The following is a 16,527-nucleotide window of genomic DNA, read 5'->3' on the forward strand; positions in this document are numbered from 1 at the left end:
ACTCACATGTTGACCATATGTTTGACGAAATCACTGTCATGGTTAGGCTTGGTTCATTGAAGTTCTTGTTCAATTTTGTTTATGAATAAAATTTTCATTATGTGAAGTTACAGGAAATTCTGGGTAGAGATCTAGAGGTGGGACTAGAAAAGTGGGTTAGGTATTGTGACCATCTGAACTAAATATTTTGATTTACAACTAGACGAAAGGAGGCTTGTGCATGTGGTTGGAAACCTATAACCACACCCTTTCCTTGTCATGCATGGAGTTGTGTGACCATTTCAGTGAAATAGAGTTCCAACTCAAGGATTAGGCACCTGGGGTCATTGTTTACACTGTCGGTAGTATGTAGGAAGGTAAGAAAAGTTTCAGTTTGTAGGTCCAACTTCCTTAACTAGAACTTAGACGATAGTTCATGTCATAGTGACACTTATCTCAAGTTTAACCTGACATACTAGTTAAAGTGGGTAAATGTGGGAGGTACACTTACAAAGGAAGAGAATACCAAGATCAAAAGGTTCGCCAATGGACTAACTGCATCACTAAGGGAAATAATCAAGTTGCTAGAACCCCAGATCCTAAAGGATGTCATCAAGAAGCTAAATAATTTCTATTAGTAGGAGAAACATAAACTAGAGACTAAAAACAACTAGAAGCCTACAACCAATGCTGGAAACAAGAAGAATTGGCTAAGAAGAAATTCATACAGGAGGGGAGATAAGCACCCAATCCCTACAAACCAATTTTAGAAAATGTTTAATACTGTTATCAAGGAGAATGTGCAACAACTAGTAGCAGAACAATTTAATTTTGAAGGTTGAGATCCAATAAGATGTTGTGGTGAAAACCACAGGAAAAAGGATTTACCAATCCAACGAAATGTTGGACCAAAGATTAACAGTTCCCAAGAAGGTCTCATAGTGGACAAGGTAGCGTGAAATGTACCTAGAATTTGTGCAGCATAGATAATTGCCAGGAATATCACTAGGCATCTATCATTGAGAAGGAATGTAAGATTCATGTTTTAATTTTATCCATTTTAATTGATCCAAGGTACAATTATAGTTACATTAGCCCAGATCTTGTTGCCAAGTGCAATCTAGGTAGGGAATTGCATGAAGAACCATGGATGGTTCAACTAGCCACTTGAATAAAGAGGAAGGTCATCCACTAAGTGAGGTCATTTTCCCCTGAATAGAATGCCCACAGCTGCACACCTAAATGTGTTATCCTTAGGTACACATAATGTATTACTCGGTATGGATTTGCTTTGCATAGGACTAAAGTAGATTGCTTTGCAAAGGATATTGAGTGCCTAGAAGAGAAAGGAGGGAGAAATGTTATGTAGGAAAAAATGAAACCTACATCTGTAAGGCAGAACTCCTCTATGCAATAAAAACATGGAATTAGGATAGGATAAACCCTTTTTGTAGCACAAATCATTAGTGAGGTAAAATACTATAGTGACCTTAAGAAGAAGGAAATTGAATTACTGAGGAGGTACCAAGTTCTACAACAGTACACATATGTCTTTTCAGTACAGTTACCTAGATTACCAGCCCATAGGGAGATATAATTCTATATTTTTTTGGTGCTCAGAGCAACATCAAAATCCAAGGCTCCATATAGAATGAGTACCCTTGAGTTGGTGGAGTTAAAATTGTAGCTAAAGGAAATTCTTGATAAAGGTTGCATAAGGATGAGTGTGTCTCCATGGGGAGCACATGTATTGTTTGTGAATAAAAGGGATGGAACTCTTTACTTGTGTTTTATTATAGAAAGCTAAACAAGATCACTATAAATAACATGTATCCATTGCCAAGAATTGATGACCTCTTCGGCCGGTTTGGAGGGGTCGCAATATTTTACAAAATTGACTTGAGGTCAGGATAACATCAAGAAAGCATGAAGGAAGAGGATATTCATAAAAATACTTTAAGGACAAAGTATGGAAACTATGATTTAGTAGTGGTACCTTTCAGAATCAAATATGCTCATCCCACATTCATGTCCCTAATGAACAATGTATTAGACAATTTTGTTGTTTTATTTGTAGATGACATCTTAGTGTACTCCAACACATAGGAAGAGCACATAAAAAAATATGGATATAGATTTAAAATTACCAATAGAACAAAAGATATATGTTAAAATTGATAAGTGTGACTTCTTCCAGACACAGATACATTATTTGGGGCATATTGTCTCTAAGGAGGGAATTTGAGTTGACCCCGAAAATATCAAGGCCATAATGGACTAGCCAACTCCAAGGAGTGTTACAAGTTTAGGTCATTCATTGGATTGGAAGGATACTATAGGATACTTATTACAAACTTCTCCAAGATAGGCCATCCTATCACATCCTTGTATAGGAAAGGAACAAATTTTGAATGGACTACCCAATGTGCAAAATGTTTTGAGAAATTGAAGCATCTTCTCACCAAAGAACCAGTGTTGAGAATTGTAAATCCTGACAAGGAATTCATGGGGTGTATAGATGGTTGCAAGGAAGGAATCATAGGGGTCCTGATACAGAAGGGTTAGGTAGTGTGCTATGAGTCTAGAAAGTTAAATGAACATGAAGTGAACTACGTGACCCATGACTTGGAATTAACTGTTATCATTCATGCACTATAGATGTGGAGGCATTACCTCCTTAGCAGGAAATTCATAGTCATGATAGACCATAGAAGTGTTAAATACTTGTTTGGAAAACCCAACTTAAATGTTAAAAAGCAAGATGGTTGGCGCCACTTAGTGAATTTGAGTTTGAAATTATGTATATCAAGGGAGGAGAAAACAAGGTGGTTGATGCTCTTCGTAGGAGAGTTCAGGTGAACCACCTGGAACAATAAGTTCTTGCACATCAGACCTGGAGGAAAGGGTCAGAAATGTTGGACTACAATATTAACAATACCAATGGATAGGGGAAAGGCTACTACAAGGGGATGAGGATAAGGAATACCACCTCACATATTGTTTAGTCAATTCAATATTCTTAAATTTCTTACATAAATTATCGACCAGAATTTGTAAACTTGTGAAGTGCAAGTGCACTATATATGCTAGATGAAGTTTTGAGTTTATTAAGATGATAATGTTGTTTATTTTAAGTATTTTCTTTATTCCTATGTTCCTAATGAAAAATGAATATTTACAATTAAACTCCTACAATCAACTCTTAGAAAAAAGAAAGTAAGAATAGTTATCATGATCCTATTTAACTGACTATTGTTATTTTAAAAAGAGTTACTATGCAAGGTGATAAAAACAAAACTACCTAAACTACTTATGTTCTAGAAAGAAAATTATTGCTCTATAAAGAATCACTTCTATTCAGAGATAAATTTATAAGGCAATCTATGTTAAGATCTACACAATGCAATTAACAATCTTACTTGAAAAGAAAAAAAATAGAAGGAATGCAATCTAATCGAACATATTTGCTTATGAAAGGAAGAGGATTATGTACATAGTCCTATTTTAGAAATCATAAAAATGATTTGCAATCAGAAGAGAGTAAATGAAAGACTGTAAACAAGTAATTACAGAGAGATTAAAGCTACGATAATGCAATTCTAGAAATAAAAAAAACGAAATGAACTGAACTAAAAATAAAAGACTAAATTTTGACTGTCTGCAGGGGCCCTCCACAAAACAATAAGTTTTAAGACTTTAATTCAACGGCTAACTGCGCATGATATCGATGAGAATGCTTCTTCAATTAAAAAGGAACAGAGTTATGAAACTTCAAACTGTCAATTAAATATTACATATATATCTCTTGATTTATGTTTACAGAGTTATATATAAAACATTTGTGCTCAACAAGTTGAGACTTTCCTGGCTTAAGAACTTAAAACAATCCTAATCTAAATGCTAACCTTATAATGGAGAAATTAGCATTTCTCGATGATTTTCTATTTGGAAGGCTAATTGGCGAGTCGTGATTTATTTGAACTCGCATTGCTATGTTTATCCCCGTATTGACATACTTCTTTGCCCATGCCACTGGGCGATTTCCTTGATGATTTGGCTCGAGTGAATAAGAGGAGATCCATGAGGAGATCAATCATCATCTACCCATGTGTTTCTTTGCTTGGCTTGAGTACTGGAACCTGGAAAACCATGGAGATAGCTGCAGAATCGTGTTAATTCTGTAACTATTACACTCTTTTAATTTAATAATAAGGAACATTAATAAATATGAAAAATGAGATATCTCAGTACCTTACCATGTCAAAATATATAGTTTTACTATTTATTTGAGTTGATAGAAATGATGAAAAGAGGAAAAATTTATGGAAATGGTGTAAAAAAAACAGTCATAGGACTTTACATTCCACCACCCTGAGGTCTTTGCATGCCCTCATGCAAGATACAAAACTGATGTTTCCTATTTACTTACTGCATTTCTTTTGAAACCTGTTCAAGTACATACAACTTCATCTTTTTCCCTTTCTTTCCACCCACTACCATCCTCGGCTTTTTCATGATAGTCTTGCACTTCATGTTTATGACTTGCCTTTGTAGAGCTTTGTTTTTATTCTTCAGCTTCTTATTTTTCTTATACCATATACTTAGGTGTAAAAGGACATTGTCACTCTTAGACATTTGGATTTCACTCTGTGCCTTTAGGGTTTGATTCTCCTTTTAAATGTGCCTATTTAGTGTCTCCATCTCGTAAATTTCTTGTTTTACAAAATTTATTACTGGAGGTTCTTGTGGTTTACTAAACTTGACTTCTTCTTGATTTGAAGTTGATGTTTTTGCCACATCTTGTTTCTCTAGAGACTTAATATAATCATAACTTTCTTGCTATACATGATCAATATCAGGTGTTCTTTGCCCTGGACTCTGAGGAGGTGTGATAAAATTTGGTGGAGAAACCCTTGAATTTTCCTCTACTTCTAAGTCGATATGTTCCATAATTTTTGTAGGCCATTATTTTCTTGTTGGATTGAGTCTGGTACTTCCTCTTAAGCTTGTCACAGGAGGCATTCGAATTTTGTCTTTCTTCATTTCTATCTTAGGCTTCTCTATTTTGGGTGTGCTCTTTGTCTTTTGGCTGGCTTTCTTTCTTCTAGCATATTTCTTGTTCATATTCTCTAAAATTTCTTCAAGAGGAATGTCATCCTCTGACTTTTTTTGTGACTGTTGTTGTCCTTGTTCTACTGGTCCTTCAGTTTTTCTTTTTCTCCCTCTCTTAGACTTGTTGCTGCTTGGATGTTTTTGTCCCACTAGTTCTTCAATTTTCTTTTCTCCCTCTCTTAGCCTTGTTGATTCTTGGCTATTCTAGGTTATCTTCCTTAAAATGATTCCTCACAAAAAGGATTTCCCAATTATCACCCATATTTTTAAGATGAAATTAAACAAGGATTTAATAAGACCATGGTGATACATGGTGTTCTCTATAAACTGGATTTTCCTTTGAACATTCCCTGACATCTTTCTTAGACTATTAAGTAAGAAATATGGAAGATTTATTTCACTATCCTCAATAAAATTCATCCGTAGTCAGATATGATAGAAAAACATGCATCCAAACCTGCCTTCGCAAGTAACAAAATTTTGAATTATCATAAGTAAATTTCTCCACTTAGTTTTCAATGTTGTGATTGGAATTCCCTTCTTCAAAATGTTGGTGTCCATGCTAGGATTCTTCATAAACAAATTCCATTATTCTCTCTCAATACCTCTGTTTTAAAACCATTTTTCTCCAACTCGAGGAAATCTAGTATCTTCGACAAAAAATGATTTTTTCACTGTAAATTTTATGTCCCCTATCTCAACTTCCACCCCATCAAAGGCTTTGGTGAAGGACTTGGCTACATCTCTGTGGAAACCGTCAAATTTCTCCACAAATTCTAGCCACTGTGCTTTCTGTAACAATTCTCTTATCTGTGGAAATCCTTCTAAAAATTTTCTTCCTGTTGGTTATGTTCCGATTATAACTCCCATGGCTGAGAAGCTTTGTCTCAAGACTGTTTGTTTGAAAGGGTATGAGGGTTTGAGAGGATTTCAGAGTAATGAGGGCAAGACTGTGAATGATTAGATTGTGAGTGGTAAGGGTATGAAGAAGTGTGATATAATATAACCATTGAGAGCATGAATGAGCATGATTTAGGTGATCGGATCAATAAAATAGAGATGTGGGTTGGAGCGTAGGTATAATGATGAGGAGTGAATGGCAGATTAGATCTGATTTGACACGATACTATCAACTCTTAGTAATAGTGATTTTGAATTTGGTAGTAAAATGTCTATATAATTCATATAATTAATTTTTTTGATCCCTATTATCAAATTAAATAATTTGATACCTTTGAATTATTGCTTTCTAACCTTTGTTTGTTGTCCTTTTTGGTCAATGGCTTATGATATTTTCTTAGTCTATGACCATTCAAAAGAAAAGTGATCACTTCTTCATCAATATTCTTGATCCTAACTGCACCATTGTCAAATACCGTCTCAATCTCGTAAGGCCCAAGCCAATGAGTTTGAGATTTCCCTTGGAAATATTTGAAATTTGAATCAAACAGTAATGTCCAATCTCCTAGTTGGAATTTTATCTCTTTGATATATTTGCAATGCCATCTATATCTATGTTGTTGAACTAGATTGGTTTTTTGGATCAGATCTAGACCTGCTTTATACAATTATTCATTTATCCATGAATAAGATTCACTAATTTGAATTATCTTCCTTTTTTCTTGAGAAGAGAAGTATGATGGTAATTTTCTTATAGCCAGATAGTTAGAAATATCAACAAACCGTGGAGATTTAGTAGATACTGCAAAAATATGTTCATGAGGAAAATTATCTTCTACATGCATGTCATTGTTATCATTTTGAGTCCTTGATAAAAAGCTAGCAACTACGGGTTGTTTTCCAGGTCGATCCAAAATAGTAATGTTAAACTCTTGTAGAAAAAATAACCATCTAGTGATTCTGCAATTAGTGATTAATTTATTCATTAAGTATCTAATTGCACAATGATCAGTATGTACAAAATTTTCATAGCTAGTAATATAATCTCTGAACTTATTGATGGCATGAACAACAACTAAAAACTCATTTTCTGTGATAGCATAATTTAACACTACAGGAGTCAAATTTTTGCTGGTGTAATAAATAGCATATGGAGTTAAGTATTTTTTTCCTAGTATAGCTCCTAAAGATGTATCTGAAGCGATATGAAAATGTAATTTCCAATTTGGTCATCTAAGAATGGGTGCTTCAGAGCTTTTCTCTTTTAATGAGTAAAAGGCCTTTTGGCAATCATAATTCCAATTGAATTTAGTCTTTTGTCAGTAGCTTGAAAAGTGGGGATGCAATTTTTGTAAGGTTTTCTATAAGTCTTATATAATAACTAGTGAAATCAAGCAAACTTCTAACATCTCGTTGACTATTTGGAATTGATATTTTGGAGATAAATTCTACTTTAGATGTGTCCACTCTAATTCCACTTCCTAAAATATGGTTTCCTAGAACAATTCCATCAGTAAACATCATAAAACACTTTCATAGCTTAATGAGAGATTTTCTTCTTTACATCTAATGAGAACCTTTTCCAAATTTTTAACAGATTCTTAAAAAGAATTTCCATAAACTATAAAATCATCCACATACACTTCCACACAATCATGAACTAGATCAAAAAAATGCATAATACCGCTCCTTGGAATGTTGCAGGAACATTACATAATCCCAAGGGAAGTACTCGGTAAGCATAAGTTCCCCATGGGTAGGTAAAGGTGGTTTTATCTTGGTCTTCTCAACCTACATGAATTTTTTTATACCCACTAAAACCATCTAAAAAGGAAAAATATTTATTTCCTGCTAAAGTATCTAAAACTTGATCTATGAAAGGAAGTGGAAAGTGATTTTTTAAAGTGGCTTTATTCAATTCCCTATAGACAATAGACACTCACCATTTTCCATTCTTTTTAGGGACAATTAGTAAGGGTGAAACCCACTGACTCTCTGATATACAATAGATAAAATTGACATTCAACTGTTTTTCTAGCTATTTCTTAACAATTTGCCTTCAATTTGGATTCATTCTTCTTTGAGGTTGTCAAACTAGTTTGGCATTTTATTCAATATAGATATGATGTTTACAAGAATTACAATCAATTCATTTCATGTCAGTATGTTCCCATGCATAAGAAAATGAATGTTCTTGTAACATCTTGATTAATTATTTCTTTTGAAATTCTTCCAAATTATTGTTGATATTCAAAGTTTTTCCTAAAAATATTTTAATTGTACAATTGCCAAATTTTTCCATAGAGTGCAAGGATGATAAATATTCAATATTACATTTCTCTTGAAAACACCGACTATATTGAAAATATGATGAAGATTCATTAGTTGCCATTAGATTTAAAAATTGATCTTCTTCATCTAATTGTGAAGTAGAAAAGATTGGTCCTATATCGAAGTCATCATCTATCCATTCTTCATTTTCAACCTCTACTGTTGTTTTTGTTGGTTGATACAGTGTGAATTTCTTTGCTGTATTCCAAACAGAAATGAACATATCACTAGATCTACAACTTATGAAAGCATCAGTTGTAGCCATCCATGGTCTTCCTAGAATTAGTGGATTTCCTCCTAAGTTATTCTTGGGTGTTAAAAATCATAAAATCAATAGGGTATTCCCAAGAATCTAAGGATACATATATGTCTTCTAATACACCATCAGGTTTGATTACAAATCTATTTGCCCATTGTAATAGTGTAGGTGTATATTGAAGATCAGAAAGTTTTAATTGATTCATAGTTTGTTTACTCATGATATTTATGGTTGCTCATACATCAATCAATGTATTTGGGATATCTACACCAATTGTGCGTGTTTTTACAATGGGACTTCCTAATTCAAGATATTTTTGAATAGTTGTTTTACCCATCATGATATCTGCAATTTTTCCAACATGTTGGATTCTTTTGATTTCTTTTTTCTTTCTTCCAAGTCTTTTTAGGCTCAAGTCCCTAATTATTTTTGTGAAAATTGGTATTTCTTTGATGGCTTGAAGAAAAGGATTTTTTATACAAACATTCTTCAGTTCATCTAACATTTCATAATCAAGCAATAAAATTTGTTTCTCTACCCCTTCTTCAATTTTTAATATTTTAGGGAAAGGTAGTTTTGAAACACATACTGAAGGTTGTTCCATAATAGGAGTTGAGTTATTTGAATTGTTAGAGTGACTTGTTTTTGAGTTTCTTCTTTTTTATTATTAAGAGACTTTTCTTCTTCAAGGATAGTTTCTTTTTCACTTTCTTGAATAATAACTGAGGAGAACTTCTTTTCTAATATTCTACCAGATCTAAGTTGAACATTATTTATATCTAGTGGAGTTATCATGTAAGTTTGAAAATTTTGTCCTTCCATATTGTAAATAGGTTGTGAATTTTTATTATTATTTGGATTTCATCTTTGATGAAATGGTAATGAAAGTTGTGGATTCACATTGAGAGGTTGAGTTTGCTGAACATGCTGAGGATAATATTGTGGAGGAAAAGTAGGATATGATTGTGGAAATTGAGGATATTGAGGATATTGAGGGAATTTTCCATAAGGATTTTTCCATCCTTGTGACAAAGTTTGTGGCCAATATTGCCACTACATTGGGGAAATCCAATCACTTTGTGAAGATTGTGTAAATGGTTGAGGATTAAATGATTGAGCTGTATTTGGCTATGGATTATGGAAAGGCCTTTTAGCAATAAAACAGAGAGGGTCTACCTGATTTGGTGCTCCTTCTTCTTGACAAACAGCTTTAAGACCTGGTATTGAGGGACATTATTTTGTATCATGATTTTCCACTCAAATAACACAAGTTTCTATACTTTTAAAATGAAGAGGAAATTCTCTCAAGGCATGTTTCATTCTGCACTTAGGACAAAAAATGGACAATGCAGTATTTTCAAATTTTTTTTTTTTTGGTATTTTAAGGGTGTCAATTTGTTCACTAAGACTCCCTAAAATATATTTTTTAAAGTTATCAAGAAAATTTTCTAATTCTACTCTACTTACTGTCCCAATTGTAGATTTATTAATCCTTGATAGAAGAGGATCTCTTGGATTTTCCCTGGTTCTTGCTTTTCCTCTTGAAACGTGTGTGCACAACTCACAAATTTCTCCTAGTGATAATTGATAAATTTCTCCCTTACCCATTAGATTGAGAATATCAACCCACTCATCTCTAATTTATTTCAATAAGAGAGCGTTCAAATATTCCTCATCTAGATTATTCATTTTTTCCCTTTTTACATTCTAAGCAAATATTTGTACGAAATCTTCAATATTTTCATATTGTTTTTATGTCATTTTAAAGACTTCATAGTTAATGTTATGGTGCACATAGTAATCCTTATATTTATCTAAGAATAAAGTTTTCATTTTTTCCCTTGTTCTTATGGAGTTATTCCTAAACCAATAAACCATTTTAATGTTGCATCTTTAAGGGTTGTAAGGAATAATTTCAACTTTTGAGCATCATGTAGATAATCATATGATCTACACAAGACTTAAATTCAAAGAGAAATGTTTCAATATCTTCACTCCTTAATCCATGAAAGTTTGGAAGGATAGAGGGTGAGATAATTTTAATTTTTATAGTTATATCTTCAACGAGGATTGGAAACCAAAAAGGTTCTATATTTATATTCTCTCCTCATCCTTTTCCTCCATCTCTTCCACCTCCTCTTCCTCCACCTTGTCTTCCACCTCCTCTTCCCCCTCCAATACTTGGTCGTTCACCATTCAAATTATGTACCTCTCTTTCCCCTTCTCCACCCATTGTAGACTCTTCACAACTAATATAGGATTCTGCTTCTAGTTCTAAGATTGGGTTTTCAACTTCCTCTAGTTCTTATGGTTCTTATGTTAATGGTTTGAAGCGGGTTTCTTCTTCCTCTTCCACCATAGGAACTTCCAAATCTTGAGCTAAAAGTTTTTCTCCAGTTGAAGATAGGAAAATTATTCCTGTTGTTGGGGATATGTGATCTTCTTCTATTATGGCTTATGTTGATGGATTTGGTGAATCTCTAAGTTGAATTTCGGATATCAGTATCTCAAGAAGTGTATGTTGGCCTGCTATGGATGGAATTCGAGTGTGTGTGGGTGGTGTGGCACTACAAGGTCATGGTGGTGTAAGTGATGTTGTTGGAATTAAGCTCTTTCCTCTAACTACAAATCTACCCCTATTGTCTCTTTCCCAATGCATAAAAAAGATCAAGACCTCTATTTTAGACTTCTCTGGCAATAGCACCAAAATGTTTAGTGAATTTAATATTCTTAAATTTCATACATAAGTTATTGACCGAAGTTTCTAAACTTGTGAAGTACAAGTGCACTATATATGCTAGAAGCCTTTTTGAGTTTATTAAGATGATAATCATGTTTGTTTTAAGGATTTTCTTTATTCCTATGATCCTGATAAAAACTGAATATTTACAATTAAATTCCTACAATCAAATCTTAAAAAAAGAAGAAGTAAGAATAGTTATCCTGATCTGATTTAACTAATTGTTGTTAGTTTAAAAAGAGTTACTATGCAAGGTGATAAAAACAAAAATACCTAAATTACTTATGTTCTAGAAAGACAATTACTTATGCTCTACAAATAATCTCTTCTATTCAAAAATAAATTTATAAAGCAATCAATGTTAGGATTTATGCATTGTAATTAACAATCTTAATTGAAAAAAAAAACAGAAGGAATGTGATCTAATTGAACATATTTTGTTATGAAAGGAATAGGATTATGTACATAGTCATATTTTAGAAATCATAAAAATGATTTGCAATCAATAGAGAGTAAATGAAATAATGTAAACTAGTACTTATAGAGAAATTAAAGCTATGATAATGCAATTCTAGAAATAACAAAAACGAAATGAACTGAACTGAAAATAAAAGAATGAACCTCAACTGTCTACAAGGGCCATCCAAAAAATAGCAGGTTTTAAGACTTTAATTCAACAACTAACTGTGCATGATATCAATGAGAATGATTACTCAATTAAAAAGGAACAATGTTATGAAACTTCAAACTGTCAATTAAAGATTACATAGATATCTCTTGCTTTAGGTTTACAGAGTTATATATATAGAATTCGTGCTCAACAGATTAAGATTTTAATGCCTTAAAAACTTATAACAATCCTAATCTAAATGTTAATCTTATAATTGAGAAATTAACGTTTCTCGAAGATTTTCTATTTGGAAAGAAAAGTGGAGATTCATGATTTATTTGAACTCTCGCTGCTCTGGCTATCCACGTATTGACATGCTTCTTTAACTACACCACTGGGTGATTTCCTTGATGATTTGGCTCAGGTGAATAGGAGGAGATCCATGAGGAGATCAATCCTGACTTACCCATGTGCTTCCTTGCTTGGCTGGCGTACTTGAACCTAGAAAATCATGGAGATAGTTGCAGAATCATGAAACAACTGCAGAATTGTGTTAATTCTATAGCTATTACAATATTTTAATTTAATAATATTTCACATTAATAAATATAAAAAAAATAGAAGGAATGTGATCTAATCGAACAAACTTTCTTATGAAAGGAAGAGGATTATGTACATAGTCCTATTTTATAAATCATAACAATGATTTGCAATAAACATAGAGTAAATGAAAGATTGTAAACAAGTAATTATAGAGAAATTAAAGCTACGATAATGTAATTCTAGAAATAAAAAAAACAAAATGAACTAAACTGAAAATAAAAGAATCAACCTCAACTGTCTGCAAGGGCCCTCCACAAAATAGCAGGTTTTAAGACTTTAATTCAACAGCTAACTATGCATGATATCGATGAGAATGCTTCTTCAATTAAAAAGGGACAAAGTTATGCAACATCAAACTATCAATTAAAGATTACATATATATCTCTTGATTTATGTTTACACAGTTATATATATATATAGCATTTGTGCTCAATAGATTGAGACTTTCATGCCTTAAAAACTTAAATAAATCCTAATCTAAATGCTAATCATATAATGGAGAAATTAATGTTTCTCGAAGATTTCCTATTTGGAAAGAAAATCGGAGATTCGTGATTTATTTGAACTCTCGCTGCTCTGGTTATCCACGTATTGACCTGCTTCTTTGACTATACCACTGGGTGATTTCCTTGTTTATTTGGCTTAGGTGAATAGGAGGAGATCCATGAGGAGATCAATCCTGATCTACCCATGTGCTTCCTTGCTTGGTTGGCATACTCGAAACTAGCAAACCATGGAGATAGTTGCAGAATCATGAAACAACTGCAGAAACGTGTTAATTCTGTAGCTATTACAATATTTTAATTTAATAATAAGGCACATTAATAAATATGAAAAATAAGACATCTGAGTATCTTACAATGTCAAAATCTATAGTTTTACCATTTATTTGAGTTGATAGCAACGATGAAAAGAGGAAAAATGGATGGAAATGGTGTTAGAAACAAAAAAGCCATGAGACTCTACACCTATGACGACCTAATTAAATTAAAAAAAATATTTATGTACATAACCATGAAGGAATTAAATGGTTGATAATGAAAGAATTCCATATTAATCCTTATTCAAGGAATCTAGGGTAGCAAAAGACCCTTATAGCCATTAAAAGGTATTATTACTAGTCGAACCTAAGAAAGGAAGTGGTTGATTTTATAGCAAGGTACATGGAATTCCACTAGGTAAAGACCAAGTGCAAACATCTAATAGGCTTGTTACAACCTATTCCAATTCTAGAGTGGAAATGGGAGGTAATCTTTGTGGATTTCATCACATGGTTTCCTAAAACAACTAGGAAATATAATGCAATCATGGTAGTGGTAGATAAGTTGAGCAAGGTGACTCATTTGTGGCAGTTAAATTTTCTGCCAGTGAAGTGGTAAAGAAATACATAAGAGAGATTGTGAGGTTACACGACCTTCCTAAGAAAATTATCTCAAATAGAGATGCTAAATTCACTTCTCTATATCAGAAGTAATTGTTTGCAGGTTTGGGAATAGAGTTAGCATTTAGCACAACCTACCATCGACAAACACATGGACAAAGAAAGATTATAAATAGAATCCTTGAGGTTATTTTGAGGATTTATGTAATGCATCAACCTAAGAAGTGGGAAGACTCCCTACCAATTGTATAATTTTCCTATAACAATGGATACCAAGAATTGATAAAAATGAGTTCATTTGAAGCTATGAATGGAAGAAATTTTATCACTCCAATCATCTGGAGAAATCCATTGAATAGAGTTATTATTTGGCCTGATATGCTCAAGGAAACAAAACAAAAAGTGCATCCCATCAAATAAAATATGAAGTTCTCATACGATATGTAGAAAAGATATTAAGATTAGTATAGGGTGCACAAAGAGTTTCAAGTCTCAAAACATGTGTATGTAAGAATTAAAACCAAGAAAATATCCCTAAGGATGGGAACATGTGCCAAGTTGGCACCATGTTATTGTAGACCATTTGATATCCTTGAAAGGATCATACCAGTAGCATATAGGGCGGCCTTACCAGCACCAGCTAAAATTCATGATTTTTTCCATGTCTCTTTGCTTAAGGGATATGTGTAGGACTCTAATCATGTGATTGATTAGTCTGTGATACAAGTGGAACCATAGGGAGAGTTTCAACCAGAGCCAGCATATATCCTAGACAAGAGGAGCCTCATGATCTAGAATTGAACCATAGAACAAGTCAAAGTGCAATTGAAACACTTTGGGCCAAAAGAATCCACATGGGAAATGGATGAATCCATGAAAGTAACATACAAATATTTGTTTGCTAATTGACATAGACATGCATGTAATGTAAAAATTTTATAGAGTTGTGTATATAAAGCTCCAAATGTAGTATGTAGTATTTTCTCTCAAAGGATGCATATGGGCACGACAACATCAAAGGCGGTGTTCCCTCAAGGGGGAGGTGTCTATAACAACCCCAACCATGGTCCTCATGTAATACACAATTTAAAAATTTCATGGAAACAAAACTAAATGGGTTAAGTCAAGGGACACAAATTCCAGAACTGGGAGGTTTCTTACATGAGATTGTGGAGAGTATCCTATATCAGAAATATGAATTCCGTGGGACAACCATTAAAAATGCTGGTTGGTAAAGACTTAATGGATTGGCCATGAAATTAATATATACTACAAAGGGGTATACATACCATGGAACCAGGAGATTCACCTACAAGAAGAGGTTGAGAAATTAATATAGAATGATAGTGCATATAGTAAGGATAGGGGGGTCAATCCCTATGAAGTAAGAAAAACAAGAAAGACTAAGGAATTCGGAGAGAGTAACAAGAGTAGGAAGGAAATGATATGGAGAAGGGATACTCAAGTAGTAGAAAAATACCCTAAACTCAAAAAAGAGAAAATAGGAAGCTGAATTTGAGTAGCAATATGGGGAGACAGATGGTTTCTCCTTGGTGAGAAACAAGGCCTCTAGAGTCCCTGTAAAGCTGGGGGGTAGAGACGGTTTTCTCTCGATTCCCATATTGGTGTGGGTGGTGGATTGCATCCATGAATTCTTGGAGGGAGAACCTATGAAACCTTCTTGTTTTTTATTATCAGTGTGCCATTTTCTTCCCTGAGTGGGTGGAACCACTCTGTGTGTTTTAAGGTGGAGAGATTACTCTCTGGATTCCTTTGTTGTTTCACGGTGGAGGTAGTTGGTCTCTGGATTCCCTGTGTCTTATCAACTGCTAGGTGGCTAGTGGGTGGAGGGGAGAGGCCCTCTTAAGTCCCTATTTCTACTTGCAGTTGGTTTTTCTCTCAAGCAAGCCCCTCAATCTGTGGAATCTAGCTTATGGGTGACAACTACAAGTAGTCTTGGCTACAACTATCTATGGTTGTGTGGAGAGTCCTTGTCCCAGATATATTTTCCCCGACTATTTTAATATAAGTGTTCTTGTATTTTCTATGTTAATGAGTGTGTGATTAAATATTAATATTCACCTCGTCTTTATATTTGAGAAGGAAATGTATTGCAACTATGGGGATAAAACTAAATGAAAATATGTCTAATAATAAAAGTAACAAATGCATGATGTATTTGAGATGAAATGGCTATGAAGGAACCATCCCTGTAATAATAACATGTATAAGAAGTAATACTACTCAATATTAGATGTCATAAATGGCTGAGGAGGCTGAAGTAAACATCATGGTCCCAACCATACAAATATTTATTATAGAATGGTAGTTACAATGGAAGATTTCTTATTGGATAATATAGTTATGCACATCTTGATGAGTGTGTGTGTACACAAAGAGTTTCAATTGGTTCCCAACTTATGAAATTTTGTGAAAAAATTAAGGATGACATCCTATTCTAACCACTCTAGCCTGAACTTTCCTTGACAGATGCAAGTAGCCTTTCATTTCCAGTAGTCCTTGAGGCCTACATCAAGTCTCAGAGGGCCACTAGCTATGGGCTTAGTCTTGTTGTCTATGGGGCTACAAACTCAAGTTTGCACCTTTCTCTG

This window comes from Pinus tabuliformis, chromosome 3_1 (assembly GCF_031772625.1).
Source record: "Pinus tabuliformis cultivar Carrire ecotype Pingquan chromosome 3_1, CPIR1, whole genome shotgun sequence".
Lineage (NCBI taxonomy): Eukaryota > Viridiplantae > Streptophyta > Pinopsida > Pinales > Pinaceae > Pinus > Pinus tabuliformis.